General features: G+C 33.9%; 1 protein-coding gene across 1 annotated transcript in view; it reads right to left on the bottom strand.

Annotated features, from left to right (window-relative positions):
- Window positions 1-1,460, bottom strand: part of LOC124362114 — a 79,064-nt gene extending 77,604 nt beyond the window's left edge. The window contains exon 1 of the mRNA XM_046816314.1: window positions 1,325-1,460. The gene's annotated coding sequence lies outside the window, so the exon portion shown is untranslated. The remainder of the gene's footprint in view (window positions 1-1,324) is intronic.
- Between the last annotated feature and the right edge of the window lie 20,490 nt (window positions 1,461-21,950).

The raw sequence follows: 21,950 nt of genomic DNA, 5'->3' as shown, positions 1-21,950 counted from the left end.
AATAGACTAACACAAATCTTGTTACCGGTGTGGATAAAAATATATTTGAAAATATGCAAACAAATTGAACCAATCTTACTACAAACATAAATAGCCTAAAGTAAAATACAAACATAAGTTTTTAAAATAAGCAAAACTAAAGTAACCACACCTTTCTAATCTCATATGTATGTACTATCTACTTATATACTGTATGGTAACTTCCGATCACATAAAAATAGCTTTTATCGATTTACTGTTTCTTTTTACAATACGTTTTGATTTCTGAGTGACTGATGACGGCTCAGAGATAAAAAAAACAAACCTCACATGGAAAACACATCAGATTATAGCATTTTTGACTGTGCTGTGGATAATTAGCCTTCAAACTTTAAAAATAACACACAATAAACTCATACTCTCCCTCTGAAAAAACACGATGATCTATCAAAAAGGAATCAAATTATTTCCTAATAAAGTTGCTCATGTAATCCACAACCAAACACATAAATAACTTTCAAAACAAAATTGATGTGTTACAGTTAAGTTAACATGCCGCGGTTAATAGGCAGTGACGGCTATTGCACAGGACGGTTGTTGATGCTTTAACTTACTATGCTGTTCTGACCACAGAACACTCATATAAGCTAGGCCTACCAGAAGCAGATAACACAAAATCACATATAACAAGAACGACAGTACACAAATATAACCAATCATAAATATTTACATTTCAGTTGTTAAAACACATAATTATTTGTGATTTGCAGCCTGTATTTATTTTTGTTCAGGAGAATGAGCGGAATATGTTCATAACGTTGAAATTTTGATTGACTACTCCTACCATTAACATTATGTACTGATACTGTACCTAATTTGAAATACCAATAACATAATTCATAATTTGGTTCCACATTTTGGATTCAGTAGTTTTAGATAATCATGAATATGGAGGATTCGATACTCATAAATGTTGATTATTGGATACTCATGAATATAAATGATTCGATTGTCATGGTGACCTATCAAATGATATTATCCAAGTAAATATTTACCAAAATTATTGGAAGACGTAAGCTACTACCACACAGGCTGATAGGTTACAAAAGTACAAGTTCACTTTGGAATTTAGTAATTAGGAACACTATAACAACCTTACTGCCAAAGATGGGTTAAAATAAGAAAGTGATAAAGAAGTCTACAAATTAAAAGTAATATTTATTGGTCTAACATAATTATACTAACAGAAAGCAGTTGTTTTTCTATGATACCAATGAGCATTCATAATCGGCTAAAATACACACCTAATGTTAATTTAAAGTAATCTGAATCGTATTATACTTACAAGTTAGATTCGTAAAGGTAATATATGGCATATTATACCAAAATTTGTGTCTTAACAACAGTACTACACAAAATATTCCAAATACGTTCTGATTTCTAAGTGACTGATGACAGCTCGGATATAGAAAAACAAACCTCACATGGAAAACACATCAGATTATATCATTTTGGTTTGTGCTGCAGATGATTACTCTTCAAACTGTTAAAGCCAATAGCTTTAAAGCTATATATTATACAATTTTTAGACAAATATTACTGGTACTGTAAATTGAGGTGAATAGAAACAGTTTTTAATTTACAGACTCTGTAACTTTTTTATTTTTCAATTTAGGACATTGCATTGTATCTTCAATTTCCGGTTTTCATTTCTGGAACAATTTTCACACACTCATTTATAAGTTTTCAAAAAAATTAGGAAATTAAAAAGGCGCTGTATCTCTTTACCTCATAGGTTGGAAATAGTATAAATTACTAAATATAGGTATCAGGTGTAAGAAAAACTCAGACATTTACATAATGGAAAAAGCAAAAAAATCTGTTGAAATTTATATTCTGTACAAAAGAACCGAGTGTCATAACTATAAATATACATATACAATGATGTTTAAACGGCACTTTCAAACTTTCTTAACAGTTTTTACGTATAGAAGTCACTGCTCTTCCAGATCCCTTCTTCCACTTCTCTGGAATTGTTCTTGGCGTGATTTTCAAGGAACAAAAAAGGCAACCTCTATAGGTTAGGTCAGGTGTGTCGAATTACTGGACAGGACAATGAATTTGATGTTGTTATCACTGCACAGCTTTATGGTTTCGATCAATATGTGGGATGACAGGTTGTTCCCTATCAAATACGAGGCGTGTTCAGAAAGTAAGTACCGTTTCATTCTACTACCGCCGTACCGCATGCGTATTAGTCGTCCTTGTTCACTGGCTATCGACTCACGCCACTTTAGTTGTTATACGTTGTGTTTTTAGTTTTCTCTGAACGTTTAAAATGTTTAAGACAATTAGTGATCCTGCCGATTGTGCGATTCGTTCTGTAATAAGATTTTTGAACGCAAGGAATGTGGAACCGGATGAAATTTACCGTCAACTTCGAGTTGTTTACGGGGAAGACGTGATGAGTAAAGGAATGGTGAGAAAGTGGGTTATAATGTTCAATGGCGGTCGAACAAATGCGCATGATGAGAGTCGGAGCGGTCGGCCATCTCTCGTAACCGATGATCTGGTAAGAGCAGTTGATGAAAATCCAAGAGAACAGACGTTTCACTATGACAACGCTATATGACAATTTCCAACAAATTTCGCGCACTCTTGTATGAAATTGTTACGGACCGCTTAGGTTATCGCAAGCTGTGTTCCAAAAATGCTCACTGACGTGCACAAAACCAAGAGACTCGGAAGTGCTTTGACTTTCTCACACGGTACAGTGATGATGGTGTGGATATTTTAAACAAAATTGTGACAGGTGATGAAACTTGGGTCAGTCATATCACACCAGAATCCAAACAGCAGTCAATGGAGTGGCGACATACGCAATTCCCGAAGAAATATTCAAGACGACAATGTCTGCACAAAACTTAAGTGCACTATCTTTTGGGATCGGAAAGTGTTTTGCTGATTGATTTTCTCCCATGAGGTAAACCCTTTAATGCGGCAAGGTATTGCGAAACCTTAAGAAAACTAAGGCGGGCAATTCAAAACAAACGGTGAGGAATGCTCAGTAACGGAATTGTGTTGCTCCATGACAATAATGCTCGGCCCCATACCGCTGGTGACACTCAAACATTGGTTCGATAATTTCGTTGGGAACAGTTCGATCACCCGCCCTACAGCTCAGACTTGGCACCATCTGACTACCACTTGTTCCTGCACATGAAGCGCGAGCTAGGCCGCCAACGCTTTGAAGTAGACGATGAAGTGAAAACTGCCATGGAGTCGTGGCTACATTCATCTTTGGCGGGAACCCTCTAAGAAAAGGGTATAGACAAATTGATCACATGCTACGTTAAGTGTTTGAATATCGGTGGAAGCTATGTCGAAACATAGTTTCAGGTATGGGCTTTCACGTGGAAATAAAATTGTTTTACTTGTTTTTTTAAACAGTACTTACTTTTCACATTTTGTGAGCCCACTTACCCTCTGCTTTCGTACATGTTATGTGCTTGTAAACCACGTAGAATATTGTTATCACCTGTTGCAGCAAACATGACAAATATTGAGGCTTTTGTCGAGTTTATAACTCGCTGTGGATACTTTCATCCTTCTTGGATACTTCTCTGGATACTGTGTCATCGCATATGTTCGTCTTACAATTCAAAATGTGAGTTGGAGGGATATTTTAAGCTAGACCTCTAGTTCATTAATGTAAGAATTTATAGTTTCTAGACTGATGGTAGCTCTTGCCCGTTTTATATTTTGGTACATCCGTGTCTTTTCAAAAATCCAAACACAAAATCACGAGCTGGCGAATTGTTTTCGAACACTATACCTAGCTCTGCCTGTCTAAAATATATTTTACTAGCATCCTTAAGTTTACGGGAACTATAGAGTAGCCCCAGTTTTCACATATATGTAATTTGTTAACAATTAACTTCTCATCATCCTCAGGCAACACTTTTCGTCCGCCCTTTTGTTTTAATTATCGCCTTTCTTAAATGCCTGTAAAGAGCTCTATAATTTATGCCTAATTTTTCAGTTGCCTTTCTGGGATTAGTTTCTTGTTTGATTAGCTCAAGGGCTGCTTGTATTTGGCCTGGATCACGTTTTGAGTGAGCGCAATTTCTTACCGATACCGTACATACTTCCGAGGCATCTTACCGCTTAAAACTTACAATTAGCAGCAGGATCTGTGAAAAAAAAAACAAATGAAAAATAATTAGATGATATATTAGTTATCTTCAGTGACATTACTCCTTGTCACGAAAAAAAAAACAGTAGAGAATCCGAAGTGTGGAACAAGGAGTGAGTAGAAGAAAAATTATAATTTTATTTCTATTCACCCCGAAAATCTGAAAAAATATGTTCGAAAATTGTAGTTGTTTACATTGATGGTAACGTGACGGATTCTGAAAAATGAAAGTAATTTATTGTGAAGGAAACAGGATTTTCCGGACATTTGCCATCGTTCAGTGAAACAAAAAAAATCAGTAACAGTACGTTTCGAGATCAGCAATCTGATCTCTTCTTCAGGTAAATACTAACCTAACACATAATTACAAACTATGCTAAAATAAACAAATCATACCAGAGCGTTGTGACACGCCTAAGTCAGGAATCACAACCACCATGTTGTGTGTCAACTTCACTAAGTCAAAACTAAATACAACACTAAAAAATATTATTAAAACTTAACTACAGAATACCGGTCACAATACGTCTGCATTCATCGAGCAACCACCTACGACTGACCAAAGGCCAATAGTAAATGGCGATCGTGACGGCAGAAACAAGATGGTAGTATTGAATTTTTAAATAAATGGTTAATTTTTATTAGGCGTGTCACAACGCTATGGCATGATTTGTTTATTTTAGCCTAGTTTGTATTTATGTGTTAGGTTAGTATTTACCTGAAGAAGAGATCAGATTGCAGATCTCGAAACGTACTGTTACTGATTTTTTGTCGTTTCACTGAACGATTTCAAATGTCCGGAAAATCCTGTTTCCCTTCACATTCCTTCCATCGTTAAAAATAAACTTCAAAATAATTTATTGTAATAATATTACATACAATACATTCAAACTTGTTTTAGTTCATAAGGTAAATAGGTTCATACTTACAATTAAAGTTATTGGAGAAATGAAAAATGTGGAAAACGTAATCTCAAATTCAAAGCACATCCAACACACAAACAGGGTTTCCAACATATAATAACTAGATTACCTATTGGTATTAATAAAGGTTTACCTGTAGATAACAAAATGTCCCGACATAATCACTTTGGGAGTATTCTTATAAGCCATTGAATGTTTTTTAAAGTTTTTTACTATTCACCCCACTGTTTCTATTTCCCCATTTTACGGTAAATAGTTTGTTCTGTTCATAATTTTGATGCAATAGACAATAGGTAGTTTTATGGGAATTTAAATAATTTAAAGGTGATAAATAATTTAAGATGATTAAAATTTGATCATGTTTTGACAGCTTATTACTCGATGTTTATAATTTAGGTTAACTGCGGCCACAGTTGACTAACCACCTTCAGAAAGAATCTGTGTGTCGTTAATGTGTATTTGTTTGTTAGGGTTCGTACACGGGCATGATTTGAGAATAAGCACCATTACTTTTTAAATTACTTGTAACCCCAACTGATTATATAGAAACGAGAGTTGGTAGAAAGTGGTTCCCATAAGGTGACTAAATTTCTTAAAATAGTCGCCACGTAAAGCTATTCGACCAAGAACCATTTGTTCTTTGTCTACTTGTTTAAAAATTACCAATAATTTTCATACAGAATATGTTTACTACATATCAACGATTCTATTACAATATTACACAGTGAAAAGTAACATGTTGCACAGCATCAAACTACGTCATGATATCACGCAGCACGGCCTGGAGTTGCACTGTGAACAATTTATTAAAATTATTAAATCCAATCTGGACACAGAATCCACTTTGGAAAGTCATAATCTAGTAAATGTAAAATGGAATGTGATTAACAATTGTAGATCATCATCAGTAACTGATAGTCTTAGAGGGTGGTGGAGTGTGTGAACTGAAATACCGTGATAATACCTTTAAGAGTCATCTCAGATCTGAATGATAAATTATGCAATGTTGCTTTTAACAAAAGCTTCCCCTCGGTCATTTCCAAAAGTATAATTCCAAACTTAAACTTTTCTTCCACGAAACTAACTTTTCTGAGACAATAAAATCAATGGTTTTTGAAGAAAAAAATGTAACGGAAGATGTGTTTTCAATTTCCGTTTTAAAGGGATACTTAAAATATATATTAAACTAGCAAACACATTCTAGCACTGAAAGCCCAGAATAAAACTTATCTAAATACTTACAGAACCATTTCAATTACACCAACAAGTGTATGGAAAAAATAGTACATAAAAGACCTTACAATTGTTTAGAAAAATACAATATTCTGTCCTCTGTTCAATTTGGTTTCAGGTGTAACTGCAATACTCGTACTTCTTCAGCTATTTAATTTACTTTGCACAAACTCCTGCTGTCACTGATACTGGTGACCATACACTCTTAGGGTTTTGTATGATCTTTTACATGGTTAATCATACAATTCTTTTAGATAAACTCCAAATTTATGTTGTTCCTGGTATCCCATTTAAATAGTCTAATTCATATCTGATTGAGTGTGTTTAGTGTGCCCTAATTCAGAACAACACAACTATATATTTCTAGGTTTTGTTTGTCAGTGACTTCTAAAATTTTTCAAGGTTCTATATTGGACACCTTCTGTTTATCAATGATCTTTCTTCTTCATTAAATTTATGCCACCAATAGCTCAAGATTGACATTATTGCTTTAGGCTGATGATACTACTTTGATTTTTCATTATACAGGGTGTCCCATGAAGAAACGGAGAAACTGTCAGGACTTGTTCTTACGGTGAAAATATAATGAAAAAAGTTCATATACACATAGGTCCAGAAACGCTTAGTTAGCGAGCTATACAGGGTGAAAGATTTCGCCCAGATTTCAGTGCCACCGTTAAAAAAGAGCCCTATTAAATTATTTTGGGCGTTACCCAGGACGTAAAATTTAATGTATATTATGCAAATTGAACTGAAAAATTGAATAAAATTGGTACCAGACCTCTAGCTGCAGTAATTTTTAAAATATCTGAAGAAATACGCAAAATTCGGTGTCCAAAAACAAGTTTCATTTAGGTTTCAAGTAGATTAACTTTGTTAAATGTGTAACAAACACGTAAAATTCTTTAACAAAACTTGTAAAGAATTAATTTCTTAAGATAATGATGTAAAATAAGCCAATAAAAATTATACGTAAACTTTAAGAAAATCAATTTTTAATTAAATAAATAACGTACGAAGAATAGACAAAATCGGTTACACTTTTTTTTTTTGCTGAACGTACATGTTTTTATAAACTTTTATTTTCACTTACTATTTAAAAAAAAAAAAAATAAATGCTAACAAAATAACTAACCTTAGTTTAGTAACTGTTCGAAATTCCCTCCTTCACAATGCACACAGCACTCTGCTCGACGTAAAATATTTGTGGTGGCTCTGCGAATTATGTCTGGATTGTTTCTTATACTGTCAAATGCGTTGCGAATTCTAACGAGTAATTCTTCCTTGGTATCAACTTTACGTTTATACACCATAGCTTTGATATGTCCCCATAAGAAGTAGTCAAGAGGCGATAAGTCAGGCGATCGTGGTGGCCAGTTGATTGGTCCACCACGCCCAATCCAGTTCAAGAAATTAGCATTCAAATGATTTCTAGCTACTAAAGAAAAATGAGGAGTTGTACCATCGTGTTGGAAATTCATTTTTAATCTTTTTTGTAAAGGGATATCTTCCAAAAGAGCCGGTAAATCATTTTTTAGAAATTGTTCGTACATATTTCCTGTAAGGTTTCCTTCAAAAACGAATGGTCCTAGAATTTTTTCATCAATAACGGCACACCAAACATTAATGTGAAATCTGTGTTGGAAAAAGGTTTCTACGGTACCATGTGGATTTTCTTCGCTCCATAAATGACTATTTCTACAATTGAAGGACCCGTTTCTCGTGAAAGTTGCTTCATCAGTAAATAAAATTGAATTCACCCTATCAGCATTGTCTAGAAGCCAATGAGAAAAGTTTAACCGTAAAGGGTAATCTGTCGGCAGCAAATGTTGTACCTTTTGCAGGTGAAAAGGATGAAGTCTCTCTTTACGCAAGACGCGCCACACTTTGTTTCTCGATAAACCAGTGCGATACGCAATTCGCCTCGTACTAGTACCCGGGCTACGATGAATATGTTGAATCACTTGAAGTTCATTGTTAACGCGATGATGTGCCTGCCGTTCAACCGAAAACAATGGATCATTGTTGGAAATGATCCATTCGTTCTTAAAAACTGAAACACTGAAGAAAAGGTTTTCGCATTCGGAATCCGCCTTGCAGGAAATCTTTCCTGATATTCACCTCGAGCAGCTTCCGCATTTCCATTATATAGCATATCCGTAACAGAACATTATGTCGGCATATTCTTCATTAGAAAACTGAAACGGCATATTAACTTCTATACTGTATCAAAATTTACACTTAACTTATCTGTATGACACTTCAATATAAAATATTCAAAAAAAGTTCGTAATTGTGATTGTTGAACAGCTGTTAGTACTGCCAACCTATGAAAATAATATTTCTGTTACAAAAGTTGTAGAATAACGTAAATTAATTCGCAATTATTGTTGTTTCAGATTTTATGACACTAAAGTTTTTTTACTAGTATGTAATTCATTAGAAAAAAATAGAAGAATATTTCTATAAATAAAATCTATACATAATTATTTTCAATAATGTTTTCAATAATTAATATGTTTTCTACAAATATTAGGATGTACATTCAGTAAGAAAAAAAGTGTAACCGATTTTGTCTATTCTTCGTACGTTATTTATTTAATTAAAAATTGATTTTCTTAAAGTTTACGTATAATTTTTATTGGCTTATTTTACATCATTATCTTAAGAAATTAATTCTTTACAAGTTTTGTTAAAGAATTTTACGTGTTTGTTACACATTTAACAAAGTTAATCTACTTGAAACCTAAATGAAACTTGTTTTTGGATACCGAATTTTGCGTATTTCTTCAGATATCTTAAAAATTACTGCAGCTAGAGGTCTGGTATAAATTTTATTCAATTTTTCAGTTCAATTTGCATAATATACATTAAATTTTACGTCCTGGGTAACGCCCAAAATAATTTAATAGGGTTCCCTTTTAACGGTGGCACTGAAATCTGGGCGAAATCTTTCACCCTGTATAGCTCGCTAACTAAGCGTTTCTGGACCTATGTGTATATGAACTTTTTTCATTATTTTCACCGTAAGAACAAGTCCTGACAGTTTCTCCGTTTCTTCATGGGACACCCTGTATTAAATACCAACTATTGTTATCCGAGAAATTGAATACTGTAACATCAAAACTCTTGAACAGCTTTTTTTTAGAAACAAACTCTGTTTAATTCTATTCTAAACATATTTTGATACTCATCTTAAACAAAACACCAGTCAGTTACCTATTTTTATAAATAAACCACCATAAATTAAATATGGAAAACGCAACCAAGATCTTGGGTGTCCATCTTGATTGTGATCTAGAGTGGAATAAAACATATCAACCTTTGTAAACGATACAATTTATCCATATATGCTTAGATATTAGAATGATGAATGGTCAACTAAAACCCTTTTTGAAAATTATTTTATTTCAGACACGTGCTTCAGTTTTAAACCATCATCAGTGTAGATAAGGCTGGTTATCGGTGCGCACTTTAGAAAAAAAAGAAAACGTAGAGAAAGAACTATTTCAAAATAAAGACTATAACAGTTACTGGAACTGCATTTAGCTGCGAGATGCTGCTTTAGAGACCAAATACTCTCTTGCGCAACCAATTGCCTCTCTTATCGCCACATGGCAGGATCTTAACTTTGCCTTCTATTCTTATATACTTAATTTATACCTTCACTTTTAATGATGTCTGGTTTTCCAGTGCATACTGGTACCATTACCATATGGGCTTAAAGAGGAAAAAGTTCAGGGCACCAGATTTTGGAGGATGAATAAAATATACTAATTATATAAGCTAAAAAATAAAGTTCAAAAGAACTTCATAAAATTAATTTAAATGCACTTTTTTAATAAACCGCAATATGGAACCCAAAAGCAGAATCTACTTATACCATTGCTAGAATTAAAATAACCTGTGGCTGCTGTTCGGTAGTTATTATCCTTCCGCTGGCTACTGTTCATTTTAGTATAATATATTACGTCGCCCGATAGTTTCAATTTTCATTACACGATAGTTTGTACAGCCCTCTACACAATATTCGATCGCAGCACAGTTTACGGAATTTTGCTATATCTAACCAACGATCTCTACGATGATTTGATTTATGTCCCCAGTTATATCGGCGATCCCACGCTACCGCTGCTTCAATGAACATAACTTCGATGAAAACTGTTTTGTAGCAATAAACTATTGTATCCTTAATAATCAATATGTCTTTTTAAAGCAATACGGTAGCTTATACAGAATGTTAAAGCAGTTTTCAAAATGTAAACTATCGTGATGTAATGCTCGCTATTTTGTTTAAACTTTTGTGTTTTCATAGTTTATAACACAAAATAGAATTATTAGTTAATTTAGATAGTTAATTTTGTGAGGTAAGTAGCAGTTCTTTGAGGCAGTTTGTAGATAACGCTACCGTATCATACTAAATCTCGTATTAAGAGTTGGTTCATAATATTCATTTGAATCGTCTAATAATGATCTCATGTTACTGATTTACATATAAGTGTTGGATTTTTTTTGGTATTAATTACATTCTGATCAATAAAAAAGTTTGATAGTTTCTGATATTCATCATTCCTCTTAATTCGTATGCTTCTAGATAGATGCTTCTAGATAGCGCGCAATGTTTCGTGTGGCAACAGAGTTTGACGTTTGATGAGATCCTTCTCATAGACTCTTACATTATCAAATATGGTGGGGACAGTGATATCGCCATAAACCATGTGCAGCAGATTTTCAAATCCGTTTCTGACCATCCATAATTGCACTTCTACATGTACAATCAACACTCGTTTTTTTTGGCACAACTATTCTCTTAAATCATCTGGATGCTTTCCGTTTTTGTAAGTTAGGTCACCCAAACTTGGCAAGATATGTGACATGGACGAAGGAAGGTAAGGGTGAGTTTGTAAAAGAAGCAGACCCACTGTAGAACTTATAAGATCATTCAATTTCACATTATGCCGATCAGTATTTCTATACGAGTACTTCATAAATGATATCCACAACAACGTACGTTTATCATTGTCAAAAATTGGACTGCTCTATACTTCCACTAAATATATTTCTCCAATGTTGTTATTCGTGTACTCTATGCCAAACAATATGCAATTTCAAATGTTTAATTGTTCATAGCTTAGTAAGTTTTGTGACGGTTCTTTTTTAAATAGAATTCACTATGACGCACACTTATGGCTTCGGAAAGGAAATTATACAACTTGGACCTAAGTTATCGATTACGTTCAATATGAATGAGGGTATTAAAAGATCACTCCTGTACCTAGTCCTAAATGTGTGATTTTGCACTGGGAACCAGACAGATTATTAAAAGTGAAGACCAAATGAGTATATAAAAATAGATGGCTAAGTTAAGATACCTTCAGCAGGAAAATCGTTTCGGCAACTACCATGGAGAGCGATCTCACAGATGATTCGAACTGCTCCTTACAGTAATTTAAGGTCTCTGTCCAGTAACATATTTGATGCGGTTCTCTAGGACATCATGCCATAAATCAGAAGAGGGCAAGAACCTTAGGTATACAACCAGCAAAATACTTTTGTCAAGAAAACTTGACTAATACTAAAAAAAATATACAGCTGCTTATAACGCTATAGTGCTGTTTCAAGCTCCAAGTTAAACTAAGCTTCAGAAGATAATGTTCGTTTAAGCTTTATGATGTTTTTATGGATTTTGTAAAGATCTTTTCTTCTTCACGACCAGGACTGTTATGGATGGCATCAACAAATCATACGCAACTGAAGTGGGTATGGCACACGTACGTGGATAAAAGTGCTCATCCTCACCACTCGTATTTTTTTTTAATGTTCAGCTGCGTGGGGTTCTGGATAATATAATGATACATTTTAAAAGGGTTTTAAGGGGGTTTTCTCCAATGGAATTACATAATTTACTGTATTAACAGTTTTAAAGGATAAAAAACGGTCCAAACCCATTTTCAAATTTTTAGTGACCTCCCCGGGAATCCAACCTGTGACCTTTTAGGTCGCAGCGAATTACGTTATTATGAAGGTATGCAATTGTAGTTAATCCACTGACTTTTATTCCTCGTATTGTAACCAGAGAAGGAAATATTTTTTCGCCTCAGTACGACATATCTATTTGGAGTGAGGAGAATAAATTTCCTAATCTGTCCAATTTTATCAATGGTTCGAGCGAGATACGTGGACGTAAATCCTGGCATGCCCCAGTTTGGACATCTGGATCATTCGATAGGGCCCCGGGGGGCGGGATGGGTGGACAACGGCTCAATCTGCCTCCGGTGGGTGGCCTGCGGTGATAGATCGAGTGACCACTGGCCACCCTGCATGTCCTTGCACCCTTTCCGTAACTGGCCAGATGATCCACAAGGGAAGCTGTTTGTACCCCATTGTTGGTCTGGGAGGCGTCTGACCACACTGACCACGATAAAAGGAATATCAACAATTGTCCTTTCATCACCCGGATGACCCAGCTGTGTGGGACAAACCCGTCAAAGTATCTAATGTTTGGCGATATGTGAAAAGAACGATGACAGATTTGACGAGTTGATTGTTCCATGTGTTTATAAACCAATATCGCAATAGTTTTAAGTGCCTATAACTTATTCGTAATGAAGTATCTATAGAATGTTTTACTAATTTGATTTTTACTTTTGTAAATTGACTATTACTCACAATATTGGAAATTAATAATTGGTACAGTCAAAACCGAGCATTGAATAATTTAGTGACTGCGTTATAAACTACAATAAAATAATAATAATATAGTCTATTGAATAACACACTGATGATATCTTTACATTAACATGTTTCAAAGTTAAATTATAATCATTGAGTCGTACTAGCCATTCAGTTAATTTTAATGAATGACGTTTTTATGCGCCTTTACGTTATATATTTACGAGATTTGCAACTCTCAAATAACATGAAACTCTCAGCTATCCAAAGATTAACTGTGTAACTTTAGTAGATTCTCCTAATAGTGAAAATGTTTCCACTATTTCTATGTAGCCACAATGTAATAGTACAAAACGCCATTCATGTTTCTGTAGTTTCTGGGATTTGAACAGTTTATTTGTGAACATTTAAAATGGTATACTGGTAAAAAGGATTAAAGTATGAGGAAGACGAGTGAAAGACTTTCTTAGTGAACAATTAAGGATAATATTAGATCTATGGAAAATGTCATGGCATATAAAGAACATACGTAAAATGACATAATTAGCATATAAAAATTATCGCTGGTTGGGACATTGACCGGATAGAAATTCAATAATAATTTTCATTAGGTACAGCTTTCCAGATTTTAGCACCGAATATTTGTGAAAAATACTTTTGAAAACCCTCATGTTGTTATTTTTATTCACTCTAAGTACAATGCCTTTGGTAAAGAGTTAGTTATTAAAAAAACTGGAAATACTTACCAATAGTGTAAAAAATATTAACCTTTTTTTGCGCAGTGCCATAATTTTCATTACAATTTGTAAATGAGATAAGAATGGAGAAAAGTAATTTCATTGAAGAAAGGAAAAATGTTTTATTGCAATTTAACTCACGCAAAAATAAGGGCTTATGAGATGTTTTTTGGTATCAATTAATTTATCTATTGAGACTCTCACACTTGTCGATACTTGATTCAAAATACAAAAAATTATGTTACATTTTCACTATAACAAATGAAGAAATAATTGTTCAACATAATAATTTATCGCAAACTATGTGTAATACAAGGGTATTTCGTGAGGGCTTTAAACATTACTGTTTTAAGTTGTAATCTGCTGGGGGTCAAACTTTAATCCAATTGTGCCGAACTGCCAAACTTCGAACAATTTATTTATAGTTATCTTATTAAAATTGTGTAACTTTCTCTGTAAATCCTATAATCTACGATTTTTTTATTGACTAAAATCCTCCATCAGAAGGACTCTGGAATATTTGTCATATCAGCTCAGAGACCTCAACTATCAACGCTTGTAGAATTGAGAACCAAAGGCTTCTCACGAAATTGAGATAAATGTAAGCATTCTGTTATACGCTCATGCGTCAACCTCGCTATTGTAAAAAATCATTCCGATGGAATACAGCCATTAATAATTATTAAATCATACGGCGTAGTCGAACCTAATAAATAAAATCTACAACACCGCTCTGTAACTTGTAGCTCTAGTTTTAAAACTGTAAGATCATGTGGTGATGCCGAAAATATGTGTATAAAAGCTAAATTTCTTAAAAAGAAATTAGTTTTTATATTTTTTCCTTTATAGACGTCAGCAGCAGTTTTTTTCAGAACGTCTTCTTCGCCACAACCCATTAGTCGCAATCCTTTTATGACGAACCTCAAGGACATCTTGTTCCACACGCTTAATGTTTTTTTCATGTACAGGGTGGTTATATAATTTATTGTACACATTTTAAGATTGAATAAATAAATAACCAATCAACTTAAAAACCTGGGAATTGTTTTATTAAATTGTAAATTTAAAAACAGTTTTATATACTGACTGAAAATTAATAATTGCACACATTACAATAATTATAAAAAGTAGTTATAAAAAGAAAGTAAAAATGTCACTTAAACTGTGGGGTGTAAGGTATGATTCTTCTTAATGACTTGTGTTGTGACATAGTGAGCTGGTCAACAATGGGATCTTTCCACACCAGCTGTTAATTACAGTTGACTAAACAAACACTAAACTAACCTCAGTATCAAAATGGCTAGTGTGCAAGAAAAAGCAAGGTGTGTTCTTTGGTTTCATGAAAGCAGATCTGTAATAACTCTTCAAAGAAGGTTTCGTTTAGAGTATGGCCGCAATCCTCCGAGTAACAATTCTATAAAACGCTGGTATAGGCAGTTTGAACATACGGGAAGTGTCCCAACATAGAAAAGGTGCTGGTAGACCTCCAGTTTCTGAAGCTATTGTTGATCAAGTAAGAGAATTGTTTACGAGGAGCCCTGGTAAGTCCTACTCGGCGTGCAAGTTTGGAATTAGGATTACCTCGATCAACAGTCTTAATCTTAAAAATTTTGCACAAACACCTTAAGCTCCATCCATACAAAATTCAGTTATTACATGAACTAAAACCTAACGATAAAACCTCGACGCTACGATTTTGTTGTTAGATTACTTGACCTCGAAGAACAAACAATAAGCATTGGAGAAAGCAATTTCTTGAAAAAAGTAATTTTTTTCTGATGAAGCAACCTTTCATGTTTCTGGTAAGGTGAATAGACACAATTGTAGGATTTGGGGGGGTACTGAAAATCCTCATAATGTTCGAGAACAAGAAAGAGATAGCCCTAAAATAAATGTTTGGTGTGCATTGGCTATAGATGAAGTGATAGGACCCTTTTTCTTCGCAGAACCGACAGTCACTAAAGAGGTATACCTCGACATGCTTGAACTTTTTGCAATACCGCAAATTGAGCATAGACAACCAAATGTTTTTATTGGCAGCAAGATGGTGCCCCTCCACACTGGGGTAAGATAGTACGTGACTACTTAAATGACAAGTTTCCCTGTCGTTGGATTGGACGGGGATGGCCCAATTCCTTGGCCTCCACGTTCCCCAGACATTACACCCTTAGACTTTTTTTTGTGGGGCTATGTCAAGGACAGAGTCTTCGCCAAAAAAGTTCAAGATATTGAGGAACTCAAGAATAGAGTTCGAGAGATTATTGGAAGCATAACTCCAGCCAGCAATGCTCAGAAACACATGGTGTGAGGTTGAATTTAGACTACAAACGTTGCGTGCAAACCTCGGAGAGCACGTGGAATTAGTTTAGTTTCCTTGTAAAAGTATGAGTATAACAGCAATCTTTTTTGTCCTTCATTGGTAATAAAACTGTTTTAAATTTGCTATTTAATAAAACAATTTCCATGTTTTTAAGTTGATTGGTTATTTATTTATTCAATCTTTAAAATGTGTACAATAATTTATAACCACCCTGTATATTAATATGTATAGAAATAGCTTTCTTTAAATTCGTATTAATAACTTAAAACCTCTTCGCTTTAGTTTAATCATACAAAATGGATTTTTTTAGATTCCAAAATGCAGAGAGGAATAAAGATTTTTATAGTAAACAATTGTTGTAAAATGTATATCAATAGACGTTTTTAATTTTTTTAATCGATAAACTGGAGGTTTTTCTAAATTGGATAATGTTCATATGTCATCAAAATGTGATTGGTTACGTATTTCACCCAATTTCCAGGAAAATCAATCGATGAAGAGTTTGATGGTCGACAACTCATGAGATTCTTATTTAGTATGTCAACGTGAAACTGATCGTTCATTGTTCTGGATAAATCTAGTAGAGTCTTTTAGAAAGAAGAAATCTAAAACATTTTAAGCATTATGATGCTTAAGATTTGGACAACTTCGCAGACTACCAGAACCTCACAAAGTAAAGTTAAATTATCCTTCCTGACAGATTTATGTGAGCGATTATGTTCTGAATTCTATGCCATCCACAAAGAGAAGACAAGAGAGATTGCCAGACTTCTGGTGAAAATCGAGATTTTATATAGTATGATAACAGCCCATCCTACATTGCACAATCTGCAAACATTCAACTACATAAACAGCAGTTAAATAATCTTTGCGTGTAGGTATGAAGTCAAACTCTTTTGTAAAATAATATACAGAGAATTATTTAAATATATACAACAGCAACAAAAATTAATCCAAGATTTAGAGAATTTGATAAATAATAGTGGATCGGTGTGAAACCATTATTAAAAGGATTAAAGAAACCCCTTATCCGATACTGTTTTGTTTTAATACGCTCCAGGTGAATGAGATAAAACTGCTTGTAAGTAATATAAAATATTCCTTTCATAATGGTCTGAGTGTCAGCGAAGCCTGTCACTCATGGATCTGGGAAAAAATTCTGTTTGTCTATCTGTCCACATGTCATCTCAAGAACGAACTTATAGATTTGAAATGTTGATAGAAGCTTCATTTTTAATATTAGCAACACTGAGTACGATAATGGTACATGTCACTCCACGGGATTTGGCTGGGCGGTATCAAATAATTTTACACTGGTCTTTATGGGTACGATGGCTACGAGAAAACAGCAGAATAAATAAATTTGTGAACAAACTGAATGCAACCATATAATCTCTTTCAACGTGTGACGTGTGGGAAGTCAATGTTACAATTCAATGACGAGATTTGATTTATCGCACTTTTGTGTGGTGTAATACACTCCTTAGCTCACAGAAACTTTTCATCTGTATGCATTAAATTTTGTATGAAACACCATTAAACATGGACAAGAATGAGTTCTGTGGTAGTATATGTTCCACCATAGAAGTTGGCTGAGCGTAATCTCTTAATTTCTATTTTGTCTGCTGGGGAATGTAAACATTTTTTTCTGCATAATGCTGTCGGTGTATCTGACCGTAGGACATTTCGAGAATCAAATGGGCCATAGCGCATACTAGGATACTACCTTGAATGTACAGAATACTATCAATACCACAGGTTGTAAGTGATGATATATCGAAGACAGACTGAACAGGGCTAGGTAAATGTCGGTGTTTAAACTGAATTTTCTGTTGGATAATTTTTTGTTATTCTAAAGTCATACTTTTAAAAAAAATCTTCTCTGAAACACGTTGTTATTAAACCACGAGGGATTGTAGGAATAAAAACAATAAGCTATTTTGTAACCAGAGAAATAAAAATGGTTAAAGATACATTTTTTTACACCATGCACCTGCGTTAACGATTTAGAGAGTGATTTGCATTTAAATGATTTACGAATTGAGGAGATAATATTTTTTAATAAAATAAAATATCTTACAAGAAAACTACGTCTCTAAAATAAATTGTTCTTCAAGGAAAATATTTATTTAGAGTAAAATGATATTACTGTACTTCCAGTTATCTTTATTTGCGTACTGTAAAAAGCTAATTTCCTTATTTATCTTCAATAGTTTTTCTTTGAGCCTGATTATAAGATATCTCTAAATTCTGCTTAAAATGTCCACCACTCCTTATGGAACTATTCAAAAATATTTTTCTATTTGTACTGCTTTCAGAAAAGGTACCATAGAGGACTGTAACCGAATTCGAATTCCAACCGAATAACGATTGCACCAGCTTAATAAATAATTGAGTTAAATCGACAGACAAGTTCTCAAGCATCTGTTCGCCATCATGATATCAATCGACATAAGCGAATAGACACATAGACAATAGACATAACCGTCTTTGTGACGTTTGTTACAACCTTATTTTTTAAAAGGAAAATAGTATTTCGGACATTTGCCATCGTTATATGTTACAAAATTTATAACACAACATTTCGAGTACTGTATTTAAATCCACCCTCTTTGCCAGGTGCAAAGATAATTAGTACATAGAAAAGAAAGAAAAGGAGTCAAACATATCCGGAAAATTTTTGGAGTCCAGACAGAAGAAAATGAATCCAGGTGCTTAACACTGTACAGAATGCAAGTTAATTCATTTTCTCCTGTCCGGACTCCAAGTAGTTTGTGGGTATTTTTGACTTGACAAAGAGGATAGATTTCAATCCTTAAAACGTTGTGTAACATGTAACGATAGCAAATGTCCAATAATCCAATTATGTTTTGAATCCTTCCATCGACAATAGCAAATTTATTTTATTATTAAAAATTAAAATAGTTAAATCATGCAAAACTGGCAACACTTTTCTACAAATTCGTCGGAAAAGGTCTTTAAACTACGTTAAAACTAATTTATTAATAGCTCGATTCACCCTATAACACTTACATATATTACTTATTTATCCAATCTTTATTAGGGTAAAGATCAAAACATTTAAAAATAAACACATACAAACCTACAAATTTTCATTATTATTATTATTTTGCAGCGAAATGTATATGTGTATACGGATAAGGTTAATTTTGTTCCAGCTAAAACTTTTAAAATGACTATCAACTTTTATTTCCAAAGGCCATTTGATCATTTAAATCTGCCCTTTGGAAAAACGTTTATTAATAAATAGCAACTTTGGGTACCATAACCTAGACCCTCCAAGGCGCCATCACGCTATTAAAATCAAAAATATATCCCAAACTACCGTATAAAGCGGACCTAATGTGGCCTGTAGTTTTATATGTGCGACGGTCGCCAAGTTATTGCGATACAGGAGGCCGGGAGATAATGATCAGCAGTTGGCAGACCTTTGTTTCCCGCCGTGGCAACACTAGAGATTCGACCTTCTGATTGACACGTGCTGCAGTAAATTACACACGATAGCGATTTATAGGAGGACAGAAAATACTAATGAAATTTCATAGTTTCCCATTTTACTCCTGTTCTAAAGTAAACGACACACCTAGGCTATTTAGTTTTAAGGTTATATGGCTATAAAATCTTATTAATCTTTTTGGGATCAGTTATACCATTTATGTCGCCGATTGTAAAAATTATATTTGTTTCATGGTACACAGTTTAATCTATGCACAAGAAATGATGGGATCACTTTGAGCTGCACTGTGTCCAATGATGGAACACACTACACAATATTTATTATGCTGTAGACTTGAAAGAAGGCTATCAATAATATATGAGGTGTCTATAGAAAATAGTTGTCTCAAGTTTTGATCTATGGTAAACTCCTGCGTTAGGAAATATTATTATTTATTAATTGATTCGTATAATCTGATCTATTAGAGCAGTATATGTTTTGGGTCTAGTGATTGTTTGATCTGTACCCAGATAAGTAAAAAAAAAACATCTTTCAAAATTTTCACGAACCCCTGATGTCTACAGTATATCGATGAGATACAGCTTAGATCCACTCACCTGGTTGACTTTTTTGGCGTGAGCACGAGTGTTTGGACTTGAGTGATTAGTTTATTAAGATTGAATCTAGATTATCAAAAGGCGTTTTTCCTTTAGAACCTAACTAATCTTAAAAATCTGCCACTTCTGAAGTCGGTCTACCACTGCTTACTTTAGACATACGTCTCTTACCGTACTGCGTCGTGGTGCGGGGGAAGAGAGGGCGGAATCAAATCTGAATGAAACATTTATCTGGGAAAAGGGCTATTTTTGCAGTGGATATTTTTACATTAGACTTATAGGTAACCATAATTACAACGAGAAAATACGTTTGTAAATAGCTCAATATGTCCATAAGTCAACATTTGAAATATTAACCAAAGTAGCCTAACTTTCATAACACATACATCATTTTATAGTGATTTAGTGTGAAGACTTTTATGATTTCAACAAGTGTTCATAAGTTTTATACAAGTATATGAGATTCATATTAATAGGAAAATGTGATCATATTAAGATAATTATGTAGAGGAAGATTTCATATATTGAGTTTAAATTTTGCATGATGAACTCATATTGAACTCTCATATTGTTGATATTTGTGTCAAGGTTTGCCTGTTATTGTCCGTCCGCCGGTCATCCCGAGAATAAAATGAGCTATTGATTTTTAATGCTAAGCGAAGTTGAATCAAATCTGAATGAAACATTTATCTGGGAAATGGGCTATTTTTAGGCTGCCTCATTGTACCCATCGCAAAGAATTTTTTGTTAGCTTGGGAATTTAAGTGTACCATGTTTGTTATCTTTGAGGTTTCAGTCTACGCCAATTTGCAAAGACCTCACAATCTAATACTACATTAAAACACAGATTTTCAGAATTACAGAGTCCATCCATTAAAAATACCAAAAACATATTCTGAAATCAAAATTACAATCATTGGCTATGGAAATGGGGACAATTAAGCCAACTAAAATTAAAAACTGATGTCATTTTATAGCTTACAAGATTCCCTAACTTTTCCCAACCGCAGTAAACATAAATTTTCACTACCTATCGGTCTCTGAAGTTTTCCAAAATTGGGAAATTTATGGCTTGAATTTCAGGCATAGGGGGGGGGGAGGGGAGGGTCCAACACTTTTGTTGGATGCTCCGCCAAGAATCAAGTAAGTGTCAAGTGTTACGAGTGTATATGGCAATAAAAATGATGTTTTAGTCTAGAAGATGAGACCCAATTTGTAATGTATAAGCACCTAATCTGGTTTTTGAATATATCGATAGAGACATTCTTAAAAAAAAGATATAAATCGTCAGCCGTGCTAATCTTAGTGGAGGTCAAAATGTGAAGCTATCAAAAGGGTTAAAAATATAAAAAGATAAAATTTTTCAGATTAGATTTTTCTTAGATAGATCCACTTAAAACCGACCGTAACTAATAATCATATCATCAGGCAATTAGATGAAGAGACTGCGAGTAGCAACTTTAAGGATCTGTACATAGTTAGCTAATGCTGTTTCAATATTTATTATTACGTATTCGACGGTTGGGTTTAAGTTTGTCAAGCTACGTAAAATATATGAGAATAATGATCACTTCATAGCTTTAGCCCTTTTGATACCTCCCATTTCAACCTTCACTAAAATTAGGACGGATAATAATCGATTTTTTTCTTGGGTAAAATTGATCTTACTTTCAGGAAAAATCAGTTTATATGCTTATACAGTGCAGATAGAGGTGAGAGCCATGCTCCTGGACTATACCTCTTGTACACCTGGATCTTCACGCCAATCAGAAGAGTTTATTCCCTTTGGGGCTTTGGAAGTTAAGGTTCTATTTACG

This window comes from Homalodisca vitripennis, chromosome 5 (genome assembly GCF_021130785.1).
Source record: "Homalodisca vitripennis isolate AUS2020 chromosome 5, UT_GWSS_2.1, whole genome shotgun sequence".
In the NCBI taxonomy this organism is placed as follows: Eukaryota; Metazoa; Arthropoda; class Insecta; order Hemiptera; family Cicadellidae; genus Homalodisca; species Homalodisca vitripennis.
Note: the sequence above shows the minus strand (reverse complement) of the source record. Positions and strands in the feature narration are given on the sequence as shown.